This window comes from Protopterus annectens, chromosome 1.part2 (genome assembly GCF_019279795.1).
Source record: "Protopterus annectens isolate FY-2018-M chromosome 1.part2, PAN1.0, whole genome shotgun sequence".
Lineage (NCBI taxonomy): Eukaryota > Metazoa > Chordata > Ceratodontiformes > Protopteridae > Protopterus > Protopterus annectens.
This window is the reverse complement of record NC_056727.1, coordinates 37,300,079-37,325,782: the sequence shown is the minus strand read 5'-3', so window position 1 is coordinate 37,325,782 and position 25,704 is coordinate 37,300,079.

Sequence of the window (25,704 nt, the reverse complement as noted above, 5' to 3'; positions counted from 1 at the left end):
GCCAGATTCAGGAAGGCTTACACGGAGTTCAAGAGTAGTGTAAGCCTCCGTGTAAGCCTCCCGATTCAGGTACAGCCCAAACCTCCATGTAAGAGACAGCTAACACGTCTCTTACACGGACTGGGCGTGGAAATGCTCAATACCTCATTTGCAGCTCCAAGATATGCAAATGAGGTATTTGAGCGATCCACGAAGCAGAAACCAGTCCGTGTAACGGACGTAGTTGCAGAAATGTACTCAGCTGACAACTGAGTACATTTCTGCAAAATCAAAACGGAGCTATGTCAGCTCCAAATAAAGGGTGCATATGTGTATTACATGCCAATGGCCAAATATGTGGCCATTGGCATGAAAAAGTGTTGCAAAAATAAGTTATTTAACTTTTTTTTTCACGGGATTTTGTGTTTAACTGCAGCACACCACGCAAACGGGTGCGCTACCTAAAACTGAAAACCGGCTTATAAGCCCACAATTGTGGGATTTATGTATTACATGGAATGTCAATGGAGGGACTTGCAGACTAAAACAATATGGCCTCCGCTTAGTGGTTGTCAAGGGGGGGAAGCTCCGTGTAAGATATGTAACTAAGCATTACTAGGCAATCCTATGTAAATGAGGGTTACAATACTGAATCACACTGCCACATAGGTAATGAGCACTTTCTGAGTAGTGTAAGAGTTAGAGAATGGGGAGGAACAGAGTAAGAGGTAGGTGACATCACGGAGGGGAAGGATAGAAAGAAATGTACCAGATTGGAGGGCAATGTAAGGTAACAGATGACAGACAGACATCAGGGAGGGAGGTGTGTCCCAACAGAACACTAGGAAAGTCAAGAAATTGAGGGTATACGCTATCCCTACACTCAAAGTTTCTTGATATACGTGCATGCGCTGCGCGCTGTAAGGCAGGTTCAACATGTGGGAGCGTGTTGCAAACTGTTTACAACGGTTTGCGCGGCGCACGTGTGTAAGGCAGTGTGCGCTTTTAGCATGAATCAGCCTAGCTAACACCGTGTAAGGATGTGTGCGCTGTAACACGGTGTAGGGATGTGCGCTGCTTAAGTGACTGTGAGCGTGTTTAAGCTGGTGTGCACATTGCTCCCCTCAGGAAACAGAGAGGAAACAGGAAACAACCAAAATACAGGAAACTGCCAGGGAATACTGCTGGAGTTAATTGGTGGAAACAATTACAAGCAGGCAATTACACAGGCAGACTAGAAGCCCAGCCCAGCACTTAAAACACAACAAAGAGCAGTGAAGGCTGTTTCTCACAAGAGATACTGCCAGAAACTAAGCTATCAGAATTGAAAACTGAAAAAAGCTGAACTCAGAGCAGAAATGCTAGGGCTGCCATGGCTATTATAATCAGGCATAGGCGAATTGCTGAGGGTGGTGACAATGCAGACGCTGACAGACAACCCAGAGTGAGGAGAAGGAGAAGAGTATACAGGCCCAGGGTCACCTACCATGGGTTACATGAGCTGGAGATAGTAGAGCGCTATAGAGTGGACAGAGAGCTCCTGCAGCAGATTGTTGAGCTGTGCAGGCCACACCTCACACACAGAACCAACAGAGGGGAACCCATCCCAGTGGAAACCAAGGTATGTGTTGGCCTAAGAATACTAGCAACAGGTACCTTCCAGAGACCAACTGGCGATATGATGGGGATATCACAGGCATCAGCCTCCAGGGTACTGCACCAGTTCCTGGATGCCATGTCACCACATGTCAGTGATCATATATATGTCCCTAATGACCGTGAGGTTGTGGCCAGCAATATGCCTCTTCCAGCAAATAGCGGATACCCTGAGGTGCTGGGTGCAATAGACTGCACGCACATACGCATCAAAGCACCAGCCGTGAGCGGGTAGAGTCTACATTAACCGCAAGGGATACCCTCCATCAACTGCCAGGTCGTGTGTGATGCCCAGGGCATAATAATGAATGTGTGTGCTGGCTGCCCTGGGAGCTACCACGATTCCCACATCTGGCATCTGACGAGCTGTACCAATCATTTGCCAATGGGGACTTCCCACACGGACACCTAGTGGGGATGCAGGTTATGCACTTGAGCCGTGGCTGATGACACCCATCAGAAATGCACACACACCTGAACAGGAACGCCATAATGAGGCACACGCACAAACACGTAATATCATAGAGCGTGTGTTTGGGCTGCTCAAGTCACGGTTCCGTGTCTGGACACATCTGGTGGAGCTTTGCAGTACACACCAACTACATGTACCCAAATGATCATGATATGTGCTATGCTACATAATATGATCCTGCGGAAACAGCTGCAGCAGGACCAGCACAGGGCTGGGCCAAACATCCCCACCATTGCCAAGGCCACCACAGGCAGGGGTGACTCGGAGGAGGAACAACCTGACCTTGTCCCAGTAGGCAGAAGGAGGCGTGCCCAGTATGCCCTGGCCTTGGCAAAGAGGCAACGATAGCACATACGCTTGGTCAGTAGGAACACTGGGACTGATACCCGCCTGACTCACTCATACAGTAACAGGGATGCCTAACATGACACAACCTGCTTCCAAATGTACAGGGAGTGTAGTATGTGTATCCGACAGAGGTGGCCCTGCAGCACCACCTGAGGCATGAATGCCATGTGTTAAGTAATGTAATATCATGTACAATATGCACACCTGAGGACCCCAACTAACATCCATATCCACGCATATGACCCTGCGGAAACAGCTGCACGCCATACAGTGATGTACATGTGCAAAAACATGGAACAAGATACAAAATGAGGGTGTCTAGCAATAAATAGCATGGATAACCACACACCCATGTTTGTACCACAACAAGAAGCAACATGGAATAGCCATGGTCAAAACCAATGGCTAAAACCGACTACTACTATATAGCCTGCTGCAGACCACTGTCCTAATAGCAGGAACTGCCCCAGGCCTATGTCCATAGGTTCATACTAGGCTATCTGCCCTAGGGCATTAATAAGCCTAGCCCAGAGTTTTGTGGCTTCTGCCACCCCTGCAAGTTGATGGATAATATGCCCATTATTTTGCTGTGCCTCTGTCAAGCAGTGATACTGAGGTTATCCCTGGGGTATACCTGCAATCTCCCATCCATTGGTCAAGATCTCACTTGAACAAAGCCAGTGAGGTGCTCAGCCCCACATGTACCAGGATGTTGTTCCACAGCATATGGACTCTCTGGGTGATGAATCTGTCCCTCCAGCACATCCTATTAATATCTGTGTTGAGGTTTAGGTCTCCTGCCCTTGTAGTTCTGATGGATGTAGAGGTCTTGAGGTGAAGCATGTTCATAAATTCTGGGTTGGACATAGCCTTGTATGTCAGGCACAGGTCACCTCTGAGCAGTCAGTAAGTGACTGAATACAGCTGGAATTCCTTCAGTCGGGCAGCATAAGAAATATGTTTGAGACCCTTTCACCTCCTGTCGAGGAATTTGTGGGCCCATCCAATCTGAATGGGGCAGTGTATGCAATCATTGGTGTGATGAGTACAGGAAACGATGACCTCCCTTGATCTAGATGTGAATCACTGCATGATGAGGTGGCCAATGTAGAAGGCCTTCCAAACTACCCTGGCAATGTGAGTGTCAAGCAAAAGGTCACTGTCAACCTGGGTGCCCAGGTCCCTGATAACCTACGTTGTGCTTAGAGGATTGCCACCTAGATGGGAAGTAGTGGTAACCTTGTTCTTCCTGAAGGGTATGGCTATGCATTGTTTAGTGTTTAATGTAAGGCCATGGCCGTGGCACCAGTTATCTGTGTCTATGAGACCCTTCTGAAGGATGTCTGTGTCAGATGGGTTTCCAGCTATGCTTCCCAGTTTGCAGTCATCTTCAAACTTTGTCAGCCATAATCCTCCTGTGTTTGCTCGCACTTCTGAAAAGTAGATACTGAACAAATGTGGGCCCAGGACTGAGCCCTGTGGGACACCACTTGTGACAGCTCTGGAGTGTGAACTGGCACCAGCAACTTTGACCCTGTGTGTTCCGTCACTTAGCCAGTTTGCAACCCATGCTGTGATGTATGGGTTCACAATTAAGCTGGTGATGTTTTCAATGATACCTGAGTGGGGTATTGTGTCGAAAGCCTTTGCCAGGTCAAGGTAGGCTGTGTGGACTGCCTTGCCCACGCCAATGGCCTGGGTGAGTGTTTTGAAAAGTCAACCAAGTTTAAAAGGCATGATCTGCCCTTGACAAAGCCAAACTGGATTGGATCCAATGTCTGCAAGTCCCCTATGTCTTCATTTAGAATTCCCATTATGATCCTCTCCATAGCTTAGCAGAACAGGCTTGTCAAGCTGATGGGATGGTAGTTTCTGGGGTTGGTGGAGGCACCTCCTTTGTGAAGTGGGTCCACCATTGCTGTATGCCACTCCTTGGGAACATATCCTGAGGTGAGGCTAAGATTAAACAGCTGCCCTAACTGCGGGTGTAATTACTCATTGAGTTCATGGAGCACACAACTGGGGACACCATCTGGTCCCATGGATAAAGTGTTTTCTGCCTTGGATTGAGCAGTTCCCACCCCAGCAGTGGAGATGTTTGGGGGCTACAATCCTCTGGTGTACATACCCCCAGTTGGGGAGGGGAGAAATCTGCACTGAACCTGTCAGCCAGTATGTTGCCAATGTCTGTAGGTGCAGTGATATCAACATTATTCTGAACTAAGTCTGAGCATATCTGGGAGTTTCCTCCCAGGTTTCAAACATAGGTAAAAAGGCCTCATGATTGTCCCTGGAGTCCTGAGTGGGTTTACTCTCAAAACATGCCTCGGATGATTGTATGGGGAACCCAGTGTTTTACTCACAATGAGCAGGGGTGTCTTCCCCACGGATTACGCCTATCTTGTAGTAGCTCCTTCCTTGTGTTGTACAGCTTGTTTATGGCTAGGGTCCACCAGACTGGATGCTTGCCTGTGGTACAAAGAGTCATTATTATTTGGGATTGCCTGAACCATGCAGTCCTGGAGGTGCTGGTAGAAGGCATTTCTAAGTGATACAGTGGCTTGGGTAATGGTGTCTGCTGGCCTGGGGCCTTGAAAGAGACCACACCAGTCCTCAGAAATGTGAAGTCGGCATTTGAGAAGGTCTTCACCGCTACATTTCCCATCTGGGGTGTGGGTGGGATGTGGACTCCCACTGAGAGTAGTCCATGATCTGATCTCACCAATGATGGGTATATGTCTGGTGTTGAACAGTGTGACCCCATGTTCGTGATGATGTGTTCTAGTATGTTGCCTCCACTTGAGGGGATTGGGACCAGTTGTTCCATGGCATTTCAGTGTATGAACTCTTGGAACCTTTGTGTTAGAGTGTTGTGGCATGATTAGTGATCCCAGTCTATATGTGGATAGTTGGAATCACCCAGTAGGATGGTGTTTGGAGATACATTTATCCCCTTCAGTGTTTGCAGGATAGCTGTGTGAGGTACCTGAGTTTGAGCGGGTGGCATGTAACATGCTACAAACTGCAGAGCAGTCTTGCCTACGGTCACTGGCACCTGGATGGTCTCCGATGCATCGTGTGTTGCCACCAACCATGAGGTGAGGGTGTCCTTGATGAATATGGACACCCACCATCCTTCTTGGTGTTGTCGGGATGCTGGTGCCGGAATGCATGATATGAGGTAACACCCGATAGTGCCGGGTGCTGTCAGAAGCTGTGAACCAGGTTTCAGGCACAGCACAGACATCAATGTGCTACATACTGAGAAGGGCATAGAGTGTGTGCAGCTTGAGGTTGAGACCTTGGGCATTGAGCAGCATTACCCTTAGTGTCTTTCCTTTACTGTGTTCTAGGGTGGTAGGTGTAGAATCTGAATCTTGCATAAAAAGGCACAATGGGGTGGCAAGAGCATCATCTGAAACCTGAAGCCCAGGGTGACAGGTGCAAGCCGTCCCTTGCAAATCACCGTGGCCTGTCCAGCATGTCATCCCAGGCAGACAGACATTGGACCCCTTAGAATGACACCATAGTCTAAGCAAAATACTACAGCTGATCATCTTGTCTCTGTTTATGTGGCATCATACTTGGTGAAGGTAGGATACTGCCGAAGGTCAGGGTCATACCTGCCTGGCCTACATAATCAGAGGGATCCTCTATGTCTCTTTCCATGTAGTCCAGGGAGGTACATCTCAGGTCGCTCACACCAGCATGGATTATGACTGGGTCAGACCTGTACTTGCAGTTTAGTGACCTGAGTGCTTGCATTATGTGGTGGATTCCAGTGCCCGATAGGCAGCTTACTGTGACCTCCTCTGTACCTGATCTGGTGAGTGGGACATCAGTGTGTCTGACTATGGAGTCACCTATGACAAGTGTGTCTGGCATTGTGTTTGGCCTTAAGGGCTGTGACTGTTTGGCACACCGACTCTGTGGTCAATGTGTTGCATGTGCTGTGCCCTGTGGAGGCAGTTGTGTGAGTGTCTGCTGTGGTGGCCACCGCCATTCTGGTAGACTTCTGATCAGAGCCTCCGAGAGTGTCTCTGTGTGTCTATGTGTATGATCTTAAGTTGTGACAGTGCCATGTGAGACTGGATTAAAGATGTGTGTGTGGTTACCTTCACCCTCTCTCTGGTCTTGCTAGTCCTATGTTGAGAGAGCTCAGCCTCCACTTTGGCTATATAGTTGCATCTCTCACATGTATGTGTGTTTTATGGCAGAAGGAGAGGGTTGTCAGTGTACATGAGGCAACTGTAACAGTGCCTCAATATTCCCAGGTTCACCAGCTGAGCAGGAGAGGACACTAGCAACTGATCCCTAGACATGCTAGAAGGAATAGACAAAACAATGTTGGAATACAGGGAGATATCAAGCCCCCAAGCCACATCATACTGTTTGATTGACAATAGCTACACATACACCGGTGTTTCATAGTGTCATAGTGTACTACTAGGCTATCTGCCCTAGTGCATGTATAAGCCTAGCCATAGTGATGTGGCTATTGCCACCCCTTATAGTGGTAATAAGTGTACAGAATAGATTCTGAATATTGTGCCTCTGACTTAGTAGTGACACATTATGACCCCTTACGTAATTGAATAACATGACTGTGTCTCTGTCTAGTCTGTGCCTCCGCCTCATATGCAGTTGTCCAGATGTCTCCTGAAGAGAGTCAGTGAGGGACTCTGTCAAACATGAACTGGGATACTCTGCTAGAGTGTGAGATGCCTCTGAGTTATGACTCTGTCCCTCCAGCATGTCCTATACATGTATGTGCTGAGGTTCAAATACTCAGCTCTCATGGCTCTGGTGGATTTGGATTGCTTGCAGTGGAGTATGTCCACCAAATCCTGATTGGACATGGTCTTGTATGTCAGGCATAGGTCACCTGTAAGTATGCGGTATGACACTGAACAAAGCTGGACTTCCTCTATTCTGGAAGCATATGACATGTGTTGAAGAACCCTGATCTTCATGGTAGGTACTTTTCGGGTGCAAAGGTGCAAAAGGCAGGATCTGCCCTGTACAAAGCTGAACTAGGTGGGAACAAGGGTCCGTAGGTCAGTAATGTGTCTGTGTAAGAGCTCCATGACTCCTCCCATATCTTTGCAGACAAGGCTGGTTAAGCCTGTGTGGTGGTAGTTGCCATGGTCTGTGGAGGCATCCCCTTGTGGAGTGGGACCACTGTTGCCGTATGCCAGTGTTCAGGTACATATCCTGTAGCAAGACTAAGGTTAAATAGCAGTTGTATATATGGGTCCAGCCCCTTCTGGAGTTCACATAGCATGCAACTGGAGATACCAGCAGGTCCCATGGATGCTGTGTACTTGTCTTTGCTGAGTGTGGCTCTCACATGGACATCCAAGATGACAGTGAGGTTACATACAGCAGTGATAACTATCTTGTTTTGGGGGTGAGGGAGGGGTAAATCGCACTGAAGCTGTCCGCCGGAATGTTGCCAATTTCTGTCAGGTCACTGAATATATGTTGTTGTGTACCAACTCTGAGCATATCCGAGGGTTCACAACCAGGTGTCTGACATAACTGAAGAAAGCAGTGTGGTTACCTTCATTGTCTTTGGTGATTTATGTCCCCAAGTTGACCTTGCATGTCTTTATGAGATAATGTAGCTTTCTACTAGTGCTGATCACAGCTGTCTTCCCTTTTGGAGATGTAGCTCTGTCTTGCATTAGTAACCCTCATCTGTCATACAGTTTGTTTATGGCTGGGGTCCACCAGACAGGACACTTTCCCTTTGTGGAGAGGGTCCTGTTTTCAGTTGTGATTGTATGGTCCATGCTGTCTGACATCTAGCTAAGGGGAGGTCATTCTGGTTCTGCAGTTATCTTTCATCAGCATTAGAAATGACCACAACAGCCCCTGTGGGTGTACCTCATGCACACACATCCAGCACCTGTAAAGTCCACAACAGTACCTCACCAGGAGTATGACAGAGCTGGAACACATGTAATGTGTAGTCTGATTAAACAGAGTGCAGCTCCACACACTGCCATGCTGTCCACCCAGATGCAAGCTGTGCCTGATGTAGAAAGCCATGTCCAAGCTGGAATCAATGCACATGCTGCACCTTGTACAATCTGAATGGCAGGGAGCTATGCACATGAGGGACCTGAACCCCAGCACTGACATATATAGGACAGGCTGTACTGCATTATCCAAAACACAGAAGCCACCCCCACACATGAGTAAACTACCAGTACAGGTTGTCCATAGAGACACTGGTTGAGTCCCTCAACAGGAATCCTAATGAGTGGATGGGAGATGGGAGGTTTACCCTGGGTATCAATGTTATGTCACAGGTAGACAGAGGCACAGTATACTAAACAAGACATATGACATGTCGAACTACGCTTACAATGTGTTGATGGACAAACACATTCTCCGACTAGCATTAGGTCAAGATACCTCTTGAACACAGCCAGCAAGGTGCTCTGCCTCAAATGGACCAGGATTGTATTCCACAGCATAGGAGTCTCCGAGTGATAACTCCATCCCTCCAACATGTCCAACATACATCCCTGCTAAGGTGTAAGTCACCTGCACTAGTGGTTCAGGTGGATCTTCTGAGTCTGAGGTGGAGCATGCCCATTAATCTCTGTTTGGACATGGCCTCGCATGTCAGGCACATGTCACCTCTAAGCAGACGGTATGTGAGTGAATAGAGTGTGAGTGTCTTCAATCTGGCAGCATATGACAGCTGTTGGGGTTCCTTGATCCTTTAGGTGGGGTACAGTCAGGGTGTCTCCAATTGCTGCAGATGTTGGGTGAGATACAGCCAGAATAGGGCATTCGACTCGATCACCGGTCTGATAAGTGAAGAGTACAGGGGAACAATGACCCACTAGATCTGGATGTGAATCCCATCCTGATCAGGTGGGCAATGTAGAAGGTCTTCCTAGCCACTTTAGCAATGTGAGTCTCAGAAGAATGGCGACTGTTAACCTGGGTCCCCAGGTCCATGATAACCTCCTCTGTGCTTAGAGGATTGCCACCTATATGGTAGCTTGGGGTCACCTTGCTTTTCCTGAAGGGTATGTCTACACATGTTGTGCACTCTGACTTCAGGCCATGGCCCTGGCACCAGCTATCAGTTACTGTGAGTCCCTTCTGAAGGATATCTGTGTGTGATGCACTGTCCACTATGGTGCCCAGTGTGCAGTCATCTGCTAACATTGTCATCCAAAGTCCTCCCATGTTGGCCTGTACTTCTGGGAAGTACATGACAAACAATGGGGCCAAGGACTGAGCCCTGTGTGACACCACCTGTGACCAGCCTGGAGTCTAACATAGTGCCAGCAACTCTAACCCTGTGGGTCCCGTCCTTAAGCCAGTTTGCAACCCATCTTGTGACATATGGGTTTACATTTCAGTTGTTAGGTTTTCCACAATACCTGAGTGGGGTATTGTGTTGAAAGTGTTTGCAAGGCCAAGGTAGGCTGTATGGACTGCCTTTCCCCAACAATGGCCTAAGTGACCAATTTGAAGATGTCAACCCAGTACAAAAGGCATGATCTGCCCCTGACCAAGCCAAAATGGGATGGGTACAATGTCTGCATGTCCCCTATATCTTTGTTTATGAGCTCAATTATGATCCTCTCCATAGATTTGCAGACTACACTTGTTAAGCTTATGGGGCAGCAATTAACAGGGTCTGTAGAGGCACTGCCTTTAGGCAGATGTGCACAACTGGACCCTAACCAGGCTGTTGTGCACACTATGGAAATGTAAAGCAGTGATAGGACTAAAGCCCAGGATACTGACCACCACAGTGAAAGTACTGAAACACTACACTAGACAGTGCTACAGTGTTAGGTCAGTATGAACGGATGTTGACAATTGTGTGCAAAGTATCCCATGCAAAACCTGCAGGCACAGTATACTCCCTGTTTTGTTCACACAAAAAGCATTCGGACAGTAACTACACAACATGGCACAGAACACACAACCATAAACTGCAGGTATTTGTTGAAGGTCACACTCATCCACAAATGTGATGGGCTGCAGAGTTCAACATATGTAAAGCCCACACTGGGCATGCTCACACACTTAGATAAATGAGACATCTTTCACACAACATGCCACGGGAAGGCTGAACTGGGCATGCTCACACACTTGGTCCAAATGTTACCCCTAGCAAATGTGAAAACACACCAGAGGATGCTCATCCCCCTTTCTAGACACTGATCATGTAAGCACCCTATAAGTATATTGGAGAAAAGGATTCTCTCAGTAATCCGAATAGCGCCATGCTAATGTGTCTGTCTGTAGTGTCATAACATAGTTAGGTAGGGGTTTGAATCCAGCAGGTGGCAAGTGTGTGTGAAGGGGGGTAAGTGTGTATGAAAGAAACATCCCTTTTGGCAACTGGGAAAACACACCACAGGATGATCATTCCACTTTCTAGACTCTGATGATGTCAGCACCCTATAAGTATATTGGAGAAAAGGATTCTCTCAGTAATCCGAATAGCGCGCCGTGCTAATGCATCCGTCTGTAGTGTCATAACATAGTTAGGTAGGGGTTTGAATCCAGCAGGTGGCAAGTGTGTGTGAAGGGGGGTAAGTGTGTATGAAAGAAACATCCCTTTTGGCAACTGGGAAAACACACCACAGGATGATCATTCCACTTTCTAAACTCTGATGATGTCAGCACCCTATAAGTATATCAGGGGAAAGGAAATTCCCCAGTAATGCAAATAGCGCGCTGTGCTAATGCGTCCGTCTCTAGTGTCATAACATAGTTAGGTAGGGGTTTGAATCCAGCAGGTGGCAAGTGTGTGTGAAGGGTAAGTGTGTATGAAAGAAACATCCCTTTGGCAACTGGGAAAACACACCACAGGATGATCATTCCACTTTCTAAACTCTGATGATGTCAGCACCCTATAAGTATATCAGGTGAAAGGAAATCCACCAGTAATGCGAATAGCGCGCTGTGCTAATGCGTCCGTCTCTAGTGTCATAACATAGTTAGATAGGGGTTTGAATCCAGCAGGTGGCAAGTGTGTATGAAAGAAACATCCCTTTTGGCAACTGGGAAAACACACCACAGGATGATCATTCCACTTTCTAGACTCTGATGATGTCAGCACCCTATAAGTATATCAGGGGAAAGGAAATCCCCCAGTAATGCGAATAGCGCGCTGTGCTAATGCGTCCGTCTGTAGTGTCTTAACATAGTTAGGTAGGGGTTTGAATCCAGCAGGTGGCAAGTGTGTGTGAAGGGGGGTAAGTGTGTATGATTGATATATCCCTTTTGGCAACTGTGAAAACACACTACAGGATGCACATACCCCTTTCTAAACGATATCACAATTATGTATGGCTTTTGATTACAGACATGCCATGTGTGTTGTGCACACACAGAATGCCCATGTGTGTGGGTTGTCCCTCACAATAATGCATGACATTGATTACACCGGTTATGGCAATGAACACATGCTGTATGTGTGTGCCAAATACACATATGTACCTGTGACTTTCAATAGTTACCATGTGTGATGCCTGCCACATGTGAATACATGGTATTTGCACAGGGTAACATTATGACCGTGGTCTTCTGTGCAGATGCTGCATGTGGGATGTGTATATACAGTGTGAGATGTAGATGCTATCAGCCTAGTAGTGAGGGATGCACACCTGGTCTGGGGCATAAAGTCTACATGTTGTTAATGTACAGGAGCTGCATGTTCTCACCTGTTGTGGGAGTGGTAAGACAGTATTCCATAGCAATGCAGTGACTGCATGCTAAGAACCATTCAGCTAGGGTGTTGTAGCTACACTTATTCATTAGCATTCATTAATTTGTCGGAATCCCTGGTGAGGGTCTGATGCCAACCAAGGTCAGGGGTCTACCAGCCTGTGTCACTTGCTCAGTGATCCCTTCCATGTTCCCTATCACGTATCCCAGTGAGCTTACATCCCACATCAGTTGTGGTGGCATGGACAATGACTGAGTCATGTGTCCATGCATCTGACTGACTTGTATGTTGTTGTTACAGTTTGGCCATGTGTTTCCATCTCATACATGTGATGTACATCAATGGGTAGGGATAGGGTTGACTGTGTACATGTGGCAGCTGTGACATTACTACATGACACACATATTCCACAACTGTACCATAGAGGTGACTGACAACTGACCTTGCACATGCTACCGAGTATTGAGATTACATTGGTGATTGACAGCACATAGGGCCAATGGTGGAAAAGAGACATAGGTGCATAGGTTCGCACAGGGATATCTGCCCAGGGCATGTATCCACCTAGCCAGAATGTGCGTGCCTTTCAACATGCATTGTGAATCTGTCTTGCTATGCCCTTTTCCAAGGTTAGTATACTGTGCCTCTTTCTCACAGTGACACATAAGTGATACCCAGGGTAACCCTACAATGTCACATCCAGTCATTAATATCGCCTTGAAGATAGTCACTGAGTCAGTCCGCCTAACCTCTATTGGGATAATAATCAGGAATGAAGGGAGCCTCTGAGTTGTGAATGTGCCCCTCCACCATGTCCTATGTATATCACTCCTGAGGTTCAAGTATTTCCAGCGTGTATCCTGGTGGGATCTGGATATTCTGAGATGCAGCATGGCCATTACGTGAGGGTATGACCTGGCCTTCTATGTCAGGCACAGATTGCCTATGAAGAGGCAGTATGTCACTGAGTAGAGCTGCTGCTACTTTAACCAGTCAGTATGTGGCATCTGTTTGAGCACTTTGATCCCCTTGTCGAGGTACATATGTGGTAGCCCCAGTTGCTGCAGGTGTCTGGTAAGGTGCATGCCGACAGGTTCATCATAGTCAATTATGGGCATGATGAGGGATGAGTAAAGGGGCACAATGTCCTCCCCTGGCCTACATGTGGATCCCATGATGATGTGGCCCATATAACATGCTTACCTAACCACTTTGTCCATGTTGTTGTCAAATGGTAGAATGCTATCAACCTGCGCACCCCAAGGTCCATAATTCCTTGGTCTGCACTTACTGGATTAACACATATGTGGTACATTGTGGTCACTTAGTGTTTGACAAAGGGGATGACTATACTCTTTCTGTCATTCACGTTGAGGCCATGGCTGTGGCACAAGTCGTGTGTTTGCAAGAGTCCCATTTGGAGGATGCGTGTTAGCTGTTGAGTTGATTATGGTGTTCGGTCTGCAGTCACCTGCGACTTGCTGAGCCACAGTACTTCCATGTTGGCCTGTACCTATGACAAATATATAATGAACATGACAGCTCCTAGGGCTGTGCCTTGTGGGACACCACTTGTACCAGGTTGGAGGCTGACATGGCTCCAGCAATTCTACCATGTGTGTTCTGCCCTTGAGCCACTGTGCAATACCCATAGTGACATAGGGGTTATTATGTACACTGGTGAGCTTCCCTAGAATGCACAAGTGGGGTATTGTATCCAAGGCTTATGCAAGGTCCAGGTAGGCTGTGTGGACCTCCTACCCCTTGACAGTGGCCTTGGTGACTGTTTCAAACAAAGCAAACAGGTTTGATAGGCAGGATTTGCCATTGACAAAGCCAAACTGTGTATGGTGACATGTCTGTAGGTCCACAATATCTAGATATGTGAGGTTCATGATGATCCTTGCCATAGCTTTGCAGACAAAGCTAGTCAGACATATGGGGCAGTAGTGTCCAGGATCCGTGACAGCACCACCTGCATGTTGAGGGACCACTGTTGCTGTATGCCACTCTCTGGCCACATATCGTGTATTAAGGCTGGGATTGAACAGTGGTGTTATGTCTGGGTGTAGCTCTTCTTGTGGTTCATGTAGGACACAGCCTGGGACACTGTCTGGTCCCATTGATGCAGTGTTTATTGCTTTGGGAAGGGCATCTCTTACCTGAGCATCTGTGATGTCAGGGGAAGCACTGTGCTGCGAGACATATGTTCCCTTTTGGTGTGGTGGGGAGAGAAGGCAGCATTGAACCTGTCCACTAGGATGATGGCAATGTCTGTGTGTTTTATATTTTGTGTGACATATTGTATTACCTCTGAGCATATCTGGGTAGTACCACTCAGGTTACTAACATAACTACAGGCAGCCTTGTGATTATCCTCAGTGGCTTGTGGAATCCTCTCTCAAAGATGGCCTTAGACAATCATATGGGTGCCTGTAGTTGTCATCCAATACTCATCAGTGGTGCCTTCACATTTTGGGAGGTTGTTGTATCATGTAGTGGCGCCATCCTTCTATTGTATAGTGTGTTTATGGCTGGTGTCCCGCGCCCAGGACATCTGCCTTTGGAGAATTGGGTCATGCTTTCATATGTGGCTTCATGATCCATGCATTCCTGAATGTGTCCACAGAATGACTCTATACAGGTATCTGCAGTCTGGTCCATATTTTCAACAGGCCTTGGGCCTTTGAAGGTTTCCACATCATTTATGAGGGGTGTGCACTTGCTTGACATGAGCTGTTGACAGACGTGCCGCCTTCCAGACAGAGCAAGGGAGGGTCACAGTCAGCTACCTGTTGGGACGCACTCCCTGGACCACATGGAAAGAGACACAGAGGAGCTCTTACAGCACCCTCTCAAACTCAGGTCTCCCACACAGCCTTCATGCTGACACAGGAGAGTTTAGATTACTCTGCAAACACCATCATACTGGGTGATGCCAGCTACCCAAACATAGACTGTGAACATTACACAAGCCACAATACCCAAGCTCTAAGGTTCCCATTGATCGGACATTCTTTGGCTATGGAACAGGTAACCAACCTTCCCACAAGAGGGGCAGATATAGTAGAGCTGATCTTTACAAACATGAGTACAAACTGCTCACCACTGGGAGTATATCCCTCATTGTTGCAATCAAACCATATACTAATCACACTGGAGTTCTGGATCCCCCACATATGCAAACCTCCAACACATCGATGTGTGTGTGTGGAAATGTCCCTATTAGCAACCGTGACAGTATGGTACAGGATGCAGATCCCCTTTGAAACAGTGATGATGTCAGGACTGTATAACGATGTGACCGGTAGTAAAGTGCCGAAGTAATTTGCGTAGGGCGGGGTGCTAATGCGCCTTTCTTCAGTGTCATAACGTAGTTAGGTAGGGGTTTGAATCCTGCAAAGGGAATGTATGAGTGTGGTTTATGTGTGTGCACTATGCTGGGAGGGTTAACTGCCTTTGCCAACTGGGAGAACACACTACAGGGTGCACATCCCTCCTCCTACACACAGATGATGTCAGCACCCTCTAAGTACAGCATTAGTAAAGATTTCTCCAACTACTGCAAATAGCACACTCTGCTAATGTGTCTGTTTCTACTGTCATTGCACAGTTAGGTATGGGTTTGAATCTTGCAAATGGAAAGTATGTGTTTTACTGTTGGTGGGGTTAGTGTGTGTGCACAATGATGGGGTGGGATGTGGCTTTTGCCACATGGGGCTATGCACTGCAGGGTGGTCATTACCCTTAACAAGCAGTGATGTTGATAGCACCCTATACAAACAAAACTACAAAACAGAAGGTGGTGGTACTGATAACACATGTAAGGTAACACTTCTTCAAGTAATGTCCACAAAACGGAGTAGGATAATCAAACAATTCTTTTATTCTATACAGACAACATGACAACAGACAACTAACTGCCAGTACTCAGTATAGTGTTACATGCTACTGTAACACGCACATGTACCCGAATATACCTAGATAGTGTTCTGAAGCCTGAATGTGGCAAGTGTGTGGATGTGGGATGTGTCTGTGTGTGCATTTCCGTATGGGAAACATGTTTGCTGTGGCAATCAGGGTACTACAGTACCTGATGCACATTACATCTTCCAACTGATGAGGTTGCCTGAACCCTGTGAGTACAGGTAGAGAAGGGGATGCCAGTAGTAAACAACATAGTGCACTTCTGAAATGTGTACCTGTCATGTATCAACAGCTACTCATGTAGGGTGATAAATAATGGGAATGGCAGGTGAGCGTGTGCATGTGTGTGGGTAGCAGGGTGTGTATAAATGCATGTGTGACAGAACAGATACATGTAGCTGAATCTACATAACAGCACAAGATGCGCATTGCCATAGTCAATGTTAGCATGTGATGGTGTGCAGCTGGTACACTTTGTTAAGTAGTATGGGTGCAGATAACAATTGAGGACATTCATACAGTTACTGCAGCAGGACTGCTGGGATATACACACATTTATACTGCAACAGTCAACAGTTACCAACATGTTACTACTTATACACATCTATAGTCACCCTGTGCATCAGCAACGTGTTTACCTTTACCTGCACCGATGTTGTAGTATGCAGGAGGTGGCACAGTGTCATCATATGCACAGGGTGTGGGTTAGGTATGCCCAAGCCGCCACTGGTAACACCAATTGACATGTGTGTGTATGTGTGTTTGTGAGGGGCAGCAGTACAGGGTGGACCGTTGTTGGTGCAGTGTGTGTGTGTATGTGTTTGCCCTAGGTGTTAGGTTTCCAGGTTTCTGCATGTGTGTAAGCACGCACACAGTCCCACATAATGGCTGCCATGTACAGGGTTTTGTGGACAGCCACAGACTGCACCTGTCAGGTCATCCAGATCAGTGTCTGTGGGCACGGACACGGTACCTGTGCCTGGCAGGGTGCTACGGGTCAGATCCGTACTAACCCAGACTGGGTACTGTCATCGGAAGCAGGGGTGTGTTGACTGGACACAGTTCCCTGTTGGGACTGTCCAGAGCCACGTGCACGTGGTCTCCTGGGGCGTTGGATGACAGCACAGACCCAGCATTGCTGGGGCTGGTGCTGGCACTTGAGGCGCGCGAGTGGGCCCGTTGTCGCCCGCGCCACTGCCAGCTGGTGCTCTTGCTGGCATACGGCCACGCCGACGCCGCAAACGCACACCATCGCCCTGGCCCATGGACATCTGGTTGTGGAGCAGCTGTTCTATGCCCCCACAACGCCTGTCAACGACATCTGTGAAGTTACGGATAGCATTCGCAACATCATGCATGCCGCCTGTCATGGCTATGCGACATGCTCTCAGCTCCCTCAGACCCTGTCTGGTGTACCTTTCCATACGTGCCTGTGCCTGCATGACAGTTCTAAACATAGTGGAGGTTGACATACCTCCTGGGCACGCCGGCCAGAGGCAGTACGGCCACGGATGCCCCCACGAGAACCCATGGGCGACTGTCTGCGTGGTACCATTGGAGGCCTCTGCACATGGCTGCCTTGTGAGGATGCATGTACCACAGGTACCACATTACCCTGATCTATGCCCACTGCTGACTGTCCATCACCTAGGGACAATGGTGACAAAGGATGTAACGGCAGGATGACTGTGCGCATTGACGGGTTGAAAGCTGTGTACTGTCAATTGGCTGACCAATGGCGGACCCAGACACACCTTCCTGCACCATTACAGACATTTCATCATCATCAGTACCTGGGGCACAAGATTCAGGTTCCCTGCTGCAGGTCACCAGAGCAGCACCAGAACCTACGGAGGAAAACATGGAACACAGATTACAGTCTCAATACATATTTGAAAGAGATGCACTTCAATACTAATGCACACATTCAGAAATGGACACATGCACTCATGGACACTAACACACATGCACACTTGGGCACAGGCACACTTGCACACATGCACACCCCACAGTAAACACACACATCAGTACCGTGTTACACTACTCAATTTACTACCTGTCAATTACAGTTATTGTGAACACAGTCACCAGCATGTCTACTACAGAGTTACACTACTCTTCCTAGTTTTATAAATTGTTTTACAGATAATTTTAAAAGACTCACCAGCATGTATGGCCTGCCTCATTGCTACATGGGAGGGACCTGGAAGTGTGAAGAGAGTAATGTCAGTGGGCACATGTGTGCCATTCATTTTGCACATGATACAGTACAGTAGTACACTAGTTCCCTTATACACATCAGCTGCACATCATGTCTGTATATATATCATGATGACAGATACATACCACATGCACACCTTATGCATGCATGAAGTAACAGCGCACAGAACAGTCATATGTACATACCAGGAGTTAACTCTAATCTCACCCTTACCTCTCTTCAAACGCCAACTCAAACTGTACTTCCAAAACCACTGGCTTTGTTCTTCTTGGAGTCCAGGCTAACGTCCCTCTCCCTACCCTCTCTTCACCTTTAACCCCTCATTGTGCATAGAAACTAGCTTCTACCCTGTTTCTTTCACCTTGATGTCCTTCTATGCTCTGACCTACTTCTCCCATCCCTCCCACCTCCTCTTGACTGTCTTCCTTCTTTTCCTCACTTCCCTTCTTGACTCCTGCCTCTTCCATATCATTGTATCTGTCATACTCCTTCTACTTCTCTACCCTTCTGAGCCCTAACTATTATGTATATGGCTTTTGCCTTATTGCATAACCATTATGCTTTAGGTAGGATTGCTTTGAAACCAACGGTACATTGTGTATGACTCTAAACTGTTTGACTTCCTTACATGTATGTTGATTTAATTAACAGGCTGGTGTACAATTCTATTATGTTGGCTGTCTGTATTGACAACTTGTCTGTCTGCCTTTATTACGCTATGTGTGGAGCTTTTCTCCACAGGCCTCTACTGAAAATGAACTTATATCCAGCTAGACTATCTGGGTCAACAAATGTAAAAGTAATAACAATAAATGAATATGGCATCTTACCTGCACGCCGCTGTCTTGCTGCTGTGTGGATCCAACCTCCATCAGGATGCATGATGGTTGCTGTTGTTCTGGGGCTGGATCCACAACACTTAGCAGTAGCCCCTCCTGTCTGGTGAGGGGGATGTGTGGCCACCCCCACCTGTGGCAGCCTGTTGCCTGCGGATATCTGCAGCACGCTGGCGGACATTTCTTATCAAATCACTGCAGTGATGTCTCACCTGCTCATATGTCCTATCATGCATGCCAACATCATTTATCCTGCTAACAAGGTTTTGCCACAGTGCAGACCTCTCCTGCTGATTCTGGGTGGTGCGTGAGAACAGGATGGCATAGTCACGCACCAGGCTCTGGTGGATCACGCCATCCTCTGCAGCAGAGTAGGCAGGATTCCTTTTAGGTGCCATGTCTATCTGGAAAGGTACACAAACAGGTTATCAGCATAGTATCTCAACAATACATGGTACACATTCTATACAGGGAGTGTTAACTTCTACTTATTACTGATTGGTTAAAACCTGATTACAGTGTAGCTATCATTCTATGTCATTTGTACTAAGTACTTGGCCTTCAGACCAGTTGTTTTACATTAGGGAGGTTGGTGGCAAGCACTGTGGTGGCAGGACACATATCTTTCATCCATTGAAGTTGGGAACTGCTGATTGTGGGCCCAGTGTACAAGTGTATTACTTCTGGTATGGGCAGTTGGCCTTCAGGCCAGTTATTTAACATTAACGAGGTTTGTGGTCTGCACTCATGTGTGACAATAGGCTGTACTCTGCCATTCATAGCTGGGGACATCTGGTTTCAGGTTTATAGTGCCTGCATATCTGAGCTGTATCTTACTGACATTGCTACACCTTGTTTGTTGTAGCAAACACTACATCCAGGCCTCCTGCATCTACCTTTGTTTATATGCTTGTTATCTGTTAGCTTGTTATTTCACTGGTATGCTACTTCCACATAGTACACATCTTTGCAACACATCTGTGACTCACTACTGTTATCTGCATTGCTTACTGTACGTACTTCCATGTTACACATGACAGCAAGTGACTGCTTGTCATTGTTGCATTTACTTCATTGTGACACATTGCACTTAGGTTACCTGGCATTTGCTCACTGACGCTTTTATATCAGTCAGCAGTTGTAGGTAATGTCAGTACACCCTCACTCCCCACTGGACCTTGTTTTCAATCATTAGTGATTACAGAGTTCACAATAGTATTCTAGCATGTCCAGAGGTCAGTTGTCAGTTCCCTCCTCAGTCCAGCTGGTGAGTGTGGTACTCCAGAGACAATGTTAGAACAGATGCATGTACACAGACAACCCCTCCTCCTAACAACAAATTCAAACTCATGTGAGTGATGCAACCATATACCAGACTGGAGGCTAGGCTCTGTCTACTCAATACCGCCATAACCAGTCACGTGGCAAAGGGGATCACTCACTACACTTCCAGTCTCACGAGACCTACCACAACAAGCGACCTAACACATGATCACACATGATCATACTTGTAGGCTCAGACCACAGCTCTGCCTATGCAGCAGAGACCTCCTAAGCAGACATCCAGGCAACCACTACCACATAAACGAACATGTGCAACACATATCACACAAAGCCAATGTGCTGAACACTCACAGCCATTAACAGTTAACAACACACCTCATACACCTGTACTAGGTGCCTCTATCATCAGGCACACTCACATCACGTTCACCAGGCTTAACGAGGTGAGGGTCACGGTGTGCAGCCTGTCAGGCACTATGACCTGCCACATAACACAAACAGTCAGGTAACCCCAAGGCAGGTACAGGTATGACTCAGTCAATGTCCATGCTGCTGTGAATGGCCTGACACATTCCTCCCTGGACTACATGACATGAGACATTACAGAGCTCTCTGAGCACGTAGCCCTAGACAGTTTGACCCTGACCTTGAGTAGCATCCTACCCTCACCTAGAACAATGCCACAATATCAAGGCACGATGATCCCTTCCAACAATTGACTGACATACTGGTGTCATTCACAGGTGTGCCAATGCCTGCCATCTTGGGGTGGTATGCTTTGCTAGGGACAGCTTGCACCTGTCACCACAGTCCTATTGACATTTGGCGGAGCCTCCTGCTACACCCATAGTGCCTGTATTAGGCAAGGCTCATAAGGCAAACCCACATCCATTTGTATCACAAAGGATGAGGAAGTAAGAGTGATGCTACTCAACACTGGACATCTAGACCCAAGGATGCACGCACCCAAAACCCTACCTAGCATTCTAGACATCGATATCTGTGCAGTAACATGAACCTGTTTCAGGTTTCACAGGAGCACACCAGTACTACCACGCTATAGCTGTTACCATTCTTGTCGGCCACAACACTTGAACAAGGGAGGGGGAGTATCAGTATTCAATGCAGATTCCCATGCCTCCACATTGGTGGCACAGTACAACATAGGTGTTAGGCCATTGAGTACAGAAGACGTAGTTGGGGACCTGGGGAAGAAACATGGTAGCGGTCTGTCATTTGTCTACCACATGGCCAACGTGGATTGACAGACATGTTATATAGCCCAGCTAATCATGACTGATTCACATGTATGGCAGGGGAGTTCATTGTGCCTCTGTACTCATCCATCATCAGGCCTATAATTGCGTACAATGCACCTTTTGGGATGTACCTAACCAGACACCTACAGCAACTGGTACAGGACAACAGTACATCATCAAGGGGATGCAATGGCTCACACAGATGTCATATGCTGCCCAGGTAAAGTGAATCCAGCTGGACTCAGTAGCATACTGCCTGTTCAGAGGCAATCTGTGCATGCCATATACAGCCATGTCCTACCTAGCAGTAATGAACGTGATGCACCTCAGGCAATCAGAGTCCCATACAGCCACATGCTCAGGAGAGCTGGACCTCAGCACTGACATACATGGACATGCTGGAGGGGCATATTCCTAACCGAGAGGCTCCCTTCACTCTGTAATGAGCTCACACTACTGGTTAGGCAGAGTCCCTCATTGACTCTCTTCCATAGGAATCTGGATGAGTGGATGGAGATCATAGTTGTACCCCAGGTATCACTTCTATGTCACTGTTAGACAGAGGCACAGTATACTAAAGTCGGACAAGGGCATAGCAGCATAACTTGTGATTGGGTGGCAAAAGACAAACACATTCTACTAGGCTTACCAATGCCCTAGGGCAAATAGCCTAGTATGAACCTATGAACTGTTCATTCTCAACTGTTCGAGCTCATTACAGAGTGAAGGGAGCCTCACAGTTAGGAATTTGCCCCTCCAGCATGTCCATGTATGTTCTATTCAGTCGCCACGCTTGCTCAGAGGTGACCTTTGTCCAACATACAAGGCCATGTCAAACCCAGATTTGATGAATATGCTTCACCTAAAAAATCTAGATCCATCAGAGGCACAAGGGCGGGAGACTTAAACCTCGACACGGCTATTAATAGGACATGCTGGAGGGATAGATTCATCACCCAAAGACTCCCTATGCTGTGGAACAAAATCACGGTATATGTGAGGCAGAGCACTCGCTGGCCTTGTTCAAGAGAAATCTTGACCAATAGATGGGAGATCGCAGATATACCCCAGGGATTACCTCAGTGTCACTGCTCGACAGAGGCACAGCAAAATAATGGGTATGGTTCCCCATACTAAAGGGGTGGCGTAAGCCACAAAATGATGGGCTAGGCTTGTAAATGCCCTCGGCAGATAGCCTAGTATGAACCTATGAACATGTGTGTACTGCTATAGTACATCTGCCATATGTTGCATGTGTGTGTGTTGTGGGGATGCACAGGTAATGGCCAGATACGCCTGCACAGGTGACACGCCTGACACATTCTGGGTGTTCATCCATACATACTGGATGTGTGCTGCCATCCAACCCTGTGATGTGGACACACATTACTCAGCCTGATATACATATCTGAACAACACCACAAGCACAGTACACTACCTTGCTATGTATGCATTTTATTACACAGTTATTCAGTAGTTATGACAGTGATGCTATCCATGCAGCCCACTGGGCCAGTGGAAGCCACAACACACACCGCCAGCACCTTTGCATATGCTTACCACAGACATCCCACATACTGCATATACTGTGCACACAGTTATCTAACCCAGAACAACTGCACACCACTTATTAATCCTGTCCAGTGGACTACAGATACAGGCATATTGTATAACAATAGTAGGAGGCTACTGCAGCACAGGGCAGATTCACATGACGGGAAGGCATCTGTTGTCTGCAGTGTTAAGATGCTTCACATTCACCAAATGCACAGATATTGCCAACATTGTTGCAGACAGTTTAGGTGCAGGTACCCCCCTCCATTGTCCTACACACGTGTTATTAGTTATCCCAGATGACTGTAACCTCCCTATCCTCTCACATGTCCAGGTGAGAGCCACCCTCATCATTGCAGAACACATATCATCACTTACAAAATGGTATCCCTGGATGTGTGCTACATTCACCCCTGGAGGACATAGCACCACATGACAGACTGATATTAATCCCTGGCCATACTACAGGATATGTACCTGACCAGTGCCATACATACACAGTGGTCCCACACCAATGAGGAGGAACCTCTACTGACCCTGGGAACTACTGCATCATATGCACAACTGGCCTTGTGTTCTAAGCTATGGAAGTGTTAGTTATGGCCCACATGTACAACAATATTACATATGTTTATATTTCATGACTATCTACACACAACCTATCTCATGGACATACCTATAGATAGTGAACTATGATACATTTGGAGGTGTCACAGTATACACAGGATTAACCTGCTACTTTGCATTACCTGTGTTTGTGGCAGCTGTTGGTGTGTCACTGGTGCTGCTTGAAGTTTGCTGCTGCTGCTGCTGCTGCTGCTGGTTTTGCTGCTGGCTGTCTTTATTTCTGTTTTGTTCTCTCTCTGTCTCTCTCTGTCAGTTTTGTGCAATGAATGTATTGCATGAGTGTAGTGTGGGTACTCATTGCTTTTGTAGGTATCTGCATAGGTCCATGTGATGGCCTCTGCACCAATTGTAAGGCAGCATTTGCTAATTGCATGCAGCTGGGTGTGTACTGATTGCATGTCTCACTGTGATTTCAGGACACTGCTATAAAAGGGTATGTGAGATAGGCGTTGCCCTTTCAGATTGTAGGGCGTGGACCATGCTGGTATGCTGTTGACAGTGTTTTGTGAGTGTGAAGGTTAGTACATCTACCATGCTTCATGCTGTGTTGTAGATTCAGGTTGCTGCATTTATCTTGCCTGTTCCCTATAGTGAGTGTGTATGCATACTGACACCTACAACTATATGTCATATGTATTGCTATATAAATATATATATATATATATATATATATATCTGTGTACATATACATACTTTCATATATGTACATTAGTTGACATTATTGGGTACAAGCTAACAATTAGCAGGGCTGTTTCTGTTAACACTACACTAGTATGGGAACCCAGTAATTGGGACTATAAAAGTCTGCATGACATGCTTTGGGTAGTAGACATACTATATTGCCTTTATCTTCATTCCTACTATTACATGTTCCACTTATTTAGCACTATATTCCTGTATGAGAGTCATGGCTTAGTGGTAGGTCATACAGACTAGTGTTACAATGGTCTTGTGGTAGGGCCTACTAGTATGCTCATATTCAGCTTTTGAGTTGAGTATAGGGCCTATCAATCAAAGTGCTGGAGGCACCTTTAAGCAGTTAAAGGGCTTAGTAGGTCTCACAGGAGCCAGGCTGTGTTGCAGATTCTGGTTGCTGCATATATCTTCACTGTTTCCTGTAGTGAGTGTGTATGGCTACTGAGACCTACAACTATATTTCATATGTATTAATATATATTTATATATATGTATGTGTAGATAAACATACCTTCACATATGTACATTACCTTACGTTACTATGTACAAGCTAACAGGTAGCAGGGCTGTTTCTGTTCACACTGAACTAGTATGGGAATCCAGTAATTTGGCCATTAAAACTCTACCTGACATGCTTTGGATAGTACATCTCCTATATTGCCTTTATACTGATTCCTACTATTACATGTTATATTTATTTTAGCACTGTGTTCTTGCGAAGCAGGCATGTCTTAGTGGTAGGTCATACAGACTAATGTTACCAAGGTCCTGGTTTCGAGACTGACAGTGGGAATTTTTTTTACTTTGCAAACTTTCAAACTGAGTACAGGACTTGTCAATCAAAGTGCTGAGGCCACCTTTAAGCAGTTAGAAGGGTAAGTAGGTCACACAGGGGTCAGGCTGTGTTGCAGATTCAGGTTGCTGCAATTATGTTCACTGTTTCCTGTAGTGAGTGTGTATGGCTACTGAGACCTATGACTATATTTCATATGTATTAATATATATTTATATATATGTATGTGTAGATATACATACCTTCACATATGTACATTACCTTACATTATTATGTACAAGCTAACAGGTAGCAGGGCTGTTTCTGTTCACACTGAACTAGTGTGGGAATCCAGTAA